This window comes from Eurosta solidaginis, chromosome 2, assembly GCF_040869045.1.
Source record: "Eurosta solidaginis isolate ZX-2024a chromosome 2, ASM4086904v1, whole genome shotgun sequence".
In the NCBI taxonomy this organism is placed as follows: Eukaryota; Metazoa; Arthropoda; class Insecta; order Diptera; family Tephritidae; genus Eurosta; species Eurosta solidaginis.
The window spans coordinates 65,756,327-65,762,737 of record NC_090320.1 but is presented as its reverse complement, the minus strand read 5'-3'; positions in this window follow the sequence as shown (position 1 = coordinate 65,762,737).

Here is a 6,411-nt window from a genome sequence, read left to right as displayed (position 1 = left end):
TTTGGCCCATTCGATCTATCAACCTTTGCCTTTGACTTTCGTGGCCTTTGTCGAGTCTTTTCCACCAGTACCCTATTTCTGCTGAACCCTTTCTCCAAACTGAAGTTAAGTGGTATATCCTGGTTCTTATAGCGCATCACCCTTCTCTGCATATCGATCTTGATGTCATGGTCAACCAAGAAGTCCACTCCCAATATGACTTCATCAACGATCTCTGCCACAACGAATTTGTGTGGAACCATGACCTCCCGAATTAAGACTTCGCATACCACTTCTCCCTGGACTTGGTTATACTCGCCAGTAATCGTACGCAATCTTGCTCCAGGTAATGGCTTTACTTTCCTGTTGACCAAATCAGATCGGATCAAGGAATGAGATGCGCCCGTATCTACAGTCAGTACACGCTCCTTGCCATCCACATTTCCTTTGACGGTAAGACTGCTCGATTTCCTTCCAGTTTGCGAGATAGGTATGACACGGCATTCAATAGCTGGGGCAAGTTCTCGATCCTTACATTTGACTCGCTCTTGTTTATCTCCTCCATCTTTGCGTTTACGAGCAGCCAAGTTGGAACTACCATGACCGGTGCTGCAATGACGTGCAATGTGACTTGGGTTACCGCACTTGAAACACTTCATAACTTCGGCATTGTTCTGTTGTAATCCCTTCAGTGCTTCCAAAATTGTGTCTGCCCAATCTGGCCTTTCCACTTCCACACGATGAGCTTTGTATGCTGGCTTACTCAAAAGTGAGGCTGTTTCCTGAGTCAGTGCATGCGATACCGTTTCAGCAAATGTTAGTTTTGGATTCGCATATGTAGCCCGCTTCGTTTCCACATCTCGTATGCCATTTATGAAACTCTGGATTTTTACCCTTTCAGTGTATTCCACGGGTGCGTCCGCATTTGCAAGATGAGCCAATCTTTCAATATCTGAAGCAAACTCCTGCAATGTCTCATTTGCTTTTTGGTAGCGGTTTTGCAACTCAATTTGGAATATCTGTTTTCTATGCTTGCTTCCATAACGTCGTTCTACAGCAGCCATCAATGCTTCATAATTGTTCCGCTCTCCTTCGGGAATCGTCTGTAGGATTTCCGCTGCTGGCCCCTTCAATGCCACGAACAGTGCAGCAACTTTATGTTCCGCATTCCAGTTGTTCACTGCTGCGGTCTTCTCAAACTGTAGTTTGAAGACCTGGAAAGGAACAGAACCGTCAAAAGATGGAGTTTTTACCTTCGTATTACTCGCTGAAACTGTTGGGCGATTTATTTGCAACTCCTGTATACGACCTTTCAAAGCTTCTATCTCGGCATCCATTTTGTCCTCGAGCTGTACAATTTTTGTATTCTGTGCTTCTAACTGCGAAGACATTTGTGCCACCTGCAATGTTAAGCGCTCCTCTTGTGCTTCCATCTTGGATGTAATCTGTGTCGACATTTCTGAAATACGCGTTTCTTGTGCTTCAATCTTCGATGTTATTTCTGACGACATTTCTGCAATACGTGTCTTCTGTTCTTCCATCTTGGATGCCAGTTGAGATGTTATATCTATCTTTTGCGATTCCAGTTGAGATGACATTTGGACGACATTTCTGAAATACGCGTTTCTTGTGCTTCAATCTTTGATGTAATTCGTGTCTCTTGGGATTCTATCTTGGATGTTATACGGTTCTCCTGCGATTCCAGTTGGGATGTCACTGTTGATGTTTGCACAGATATTGCAGCCAAAATCATGTTCAAGTCTGTGCTCGTAGCTGTCTGCGATGTTTCGTTTTTCTCTTAAATTTTTGTTGTCTCCTCGCCATCAAGATAAAAGACATACTCTTCCACATCAATTCCTTCTAATTCCATTGCCTCTCGTAGTCGTGCCTGAAGTTCGAGTTTAATGCCGGTTGAATTCAATACACGGTTCTCCAACTCTTTCTTCAGTTGCGGGATCTTCAATTCACTTAACTTTGCCATGTCCCTGTTGTCCTCTGGAATTTATTCAACAATTCCTCTTCTGACACCAATTGTAACGAATTTGCTTGCAAATCCTCTTATTTGCCTTTTTGCTAAGTTCGTATCACTAAACTGTTGAATAAATAACTCCAAAATTGAATAATGGAAAAATGGCCTTTATTAAAGTACTTCACAATAACACTTATACTTTGCAATTAGCTGGCTTAATAACCAAACTGATAGCTTAAATGAAACTGACTTTCAAAATAATACTGCTATTGCTCGCTAGATATCGGCCTAATCGAAACTGATTTACAACTCAAATCAAACTGAATTCCTTTTTACTCGCTTGCACCGCTTTTATAGTTTACGCTGCATACATCTAGGCTCTTCTATTTCCAGAACTTACCAACTATTTCGTGTGTTTACAGTTCTCATATAGTAGTAGAAATACTTGTTTACAATTGTCTACTTTTCAGAGTCTCCCAGATGTACATATGTGAGTTTGTAGTTTACAGTCTCTCGCACACACATAGGCGTATAAGTAAATGCATCTGTGTGTGAGATCTCTCGGCTGTATTATATATGTGTATATATGATATACATGATTACCGACGTAAATACCGCTTAGCATGGCCTTAGCATCACCTTAGTGATGGTATAGCTTAGTGATGCTAATATCCGTGACAATATGTTAGCAAGTATTTTTGTTATATAGGGAGAATGTTTATAACAGTGCTTCGCGAAATTTTGTATGTGAATGGGCAAGGCGTAATAAACTTCAATTGCCAAGTGTGAAGTTCCTTCATATTTATAAACGCAACATCTTGGTTGATTGTGGCGATGTTATTGCAATGCATAAGCTTGTGTTAAACGCATCTATATGAAAAATGTCATTCTGTCACGGCCATAATTATTGCTAAAGGCGGTGACATAATGACATTTTTTATATAGATGCGTTTAACACAAGCTTATGCATTCCAATAACATCGCCACAATCAACCAAGATGTTGCGTTAGGAACTTCAGAGGTGGCAATTGAAGTTTATTACGCCTTGCCCATTCACATACAAAATTTCGCGAAGCACTGTTATAAACATTCTCCCTATACAACAAACATACTTGCTAACATATTTTGTGTCGTAATCGATTGTTATATTGCAGTTTTTAATTGCAAAAAATGTTAGAAAATTTACCAGCCAGTGGGAAAAATAATGTCACTTGCAAAGTCTGCCAACACCCTTAGCGAAAGCAATTGTCAAATTCTTCTTCTTAAGCTTTGCTTGGAACAAAATTTGGGAAATGGCTACTTTTCAATATCAGATGGCGCCAGTGTCGCTCATTCTACCGTTGTCCATAAAAATACGTTCAATCACTCATACTCATAATGCATAAACATGTGTTAAACTCATCTATATGAAAAACTGCTTATAGCTATCATCCGGTGGCAAAATCCTGAACCAGATAAATAATTTTGCATGTAAATGCAACAACAACGATTTGAGCCAGATAAATCCTGATAGAAGTCTGGTTCAATTTGTGAGCCAGATAATTTGTTAATTACTTCTTTTTAGGTTGGCAACGCGGCCTTTAATATACCTACTTTTTAAAAAATAGATGTCGCTGCCTAGCCTTTCGCCGTATGAGTTAAATGTAAAAGAGCGGCGACATCTGCCTATCACATTTCACGTGTGCGAAAATTTCACGACATCTGCTTCTCATGTCTCGCAATGATCCAGAGCATTCCCGCGAGAATTGAGCGTGAGCCGGAGCTGTAAAACTCACTGAAAGACGGCATATGTGTCGAACCCTTCAAAAAACGCGAGTACTCTATAAATAATGTAAGGAATACTGCTTTGGGAGTGTAGGACTGCTCCAAATCTAATCTGTATTCATACAAAAAATGTGCTCCAATTAACATTGCGATGTCCTAGGAGAGGAGTAGGTGATCCCACTCTCGCTTTGTTTGTGCGTATTCTATAGAGTACATACGTTAGAGTTCTTTCGAAAATACTTTCACTGTAGTACTCCATGGAGCACCCACAGAGGATCACATGCCAAAGTACTAAAGAGGAATTGTGTCGGAAAGAATTATCGAAGTGAATTTAATTTAAAATGAAAGTAAATGAAGAGGGGCAATACAACTTTTATATTTTATACTACGAATATTCTTATGTTATTTAGCATTTGCGTGAATAAAGAAACTAATATAATATGTATACATAAAACCAGTGCGCTGTTGCATTTTATCAGAGTTGCCAAAGTAAAATTTTATTAATAGTTATTTGCATTCAATATTTTACTTTTGGCAACTCTGATCGATCGTCATCGTGTCGTGATCACTGTCGTTAAAAAACGAGCAATGATCGGCTGATGGTGGTCCACAAACGCATTGCAAAGGAGTATTGTTAGAGTACTCCAACATGAAGAAAATGCAACACGTAATCCAACAATTTTTGCAGGGGAATTGTAACTATGCAGGACAAATAAGTGGTTTTAGTAATAAAGGAGTGTAGTTTGCAATGAATGACGTTTTGTTTGTATCAGAACTGCGTGATAATTTGTTATCTGTTCGTAAACTTACTAAAACTGGTGTGGATATTATATTTTGTGAAAATAAAGCTAATATCATCAATAATGGAGAGCTGTTGGCAACAGCAAACCTACGTAATCGTTTGTATGAAATTGAAATTGATGTTATGCGACCATCAGCATGGATAGCTATCATCCGGTGGCAAAATCCTGAGCCAGATAAATAATTTTGCATGTAAATGCAACAACAACGATTTGAGCCAGATAAATCCAGATAGAAGTCTGGTTCAATTTGTGAGCCAGATAATTTGTTAGTTACCCTGCAAAAATTGTTGGATTACGTGTTCCATTTTCTTCATGTTGGAGTACTCTAACAATACTCCTTTGCAATGCGTTTGCGGACCACCATCAGCCGATCATTGCTCGTTTTTTAACGACCGTGATCACGACGCGATGACGATCGAACAGAGTTGCCAAAAGTAAAATATTGCATACAAATAACTGATAATAAAATTTTACTATGGCAACTCTGATAAAATGCAACCGCGCACTGGTTTTATGTATACATACTATAGTATAGAGAAATATTAGTTTCTTTATTAACGCAAATGCTAAATAACATAAGAATATTCGTAGTAAAAAATATAAAAGTTGTATTGCCCCTCTTCATTTACTTTCATTTTAAATTAAATTCACTCCGATAATTCTTTCCGACACAATTCCTCTTTAGTACTTTGGCATATGCTGGTGTGCTCTATGGAGTACTACAGTGAAAGTACTTTGGAAAGTACTCTCACGTATGTACTCTATGGAATACTCACAAACAAAGCGAGAGTGGGACCACCTACTCCTCTCCTAGGACATCGCAATGTTAATTGGAGCACATTTTTTGTGTGAATACAGATTAGTTTTAGAATACTCCTTGTTATGTATTCACCAACAGTTGGCAGCCCTCTTTTTCCTACTGTCATTATTATATATATATATATATATATACTCTTTTCCTTTTTTCATATATTGATATAATTACTACTGCTATAGCTATGATGTAAAATTCCTCATACAAATAAATTGAAGTTTTTTTTATATAGTATAACTTAAAATCAAGCACGTGCATTTATTCCTTTATAGGACATAACAATAGAAATGGCGACGGGTAGTAAAATCGGAAAATAATTATTTAGATAGACGGTCCAAAAATTTTACTAGACGTGCACGAACATAACCTCAAAATAAAATGGAGGCTCAAATTCAACAATTGCTACAGGCAATAACCGCCATAACGACAACGATGCAGCAGCAGCAACAGCAAATTGCGGCAAATCATCAAACGAGCAATACCAACGTAAACATCATGTCAAGTTTCGAACCATTCGATCCAAAAATAGAATCATTTAAAACATATAAAGAGCGTCTGGATAATCATTTCCATATTAAATACACAAATTTCTTTGTGAAATCCAAAATAGAGAACAGTCGTTGGCAGAATTTTTAATTGCCCCATACAGAAAAGAGCAATGGAGTGTGGATTTATATGTGAATGTGGGAAGTCTATCTCAGATATTTTTCCAAGAGCCCAACTAATCAGAGGTATACGCGATGGGCATATTCGAGAACAGCTGCTACAGAATCCGAAAGCAACATTCAAGCAAATAGTTGAAAAAGCAACAACTTTGGAAGCTGCTAAAATAAATAATAACGTGATCGCAAACAAGGCAACCGGTTCAACAAGCGAAGTTCAGCAAATCCGTCAACATGTTAGTAATCATAACTATCGTCGTAGTAGAATTGTAATGGAAGTTTCTCTAGAAATAGAAATTCAAAGTCACCGACAAGAGTTAATTACAGCGAATTAGGTATAGAAGGATTGTGTCTAAGATGCGGCCGTAATAATCATTTATCAAAAGAATGCAATCTAGAGAGAGGCAAGTTAAAATGTAA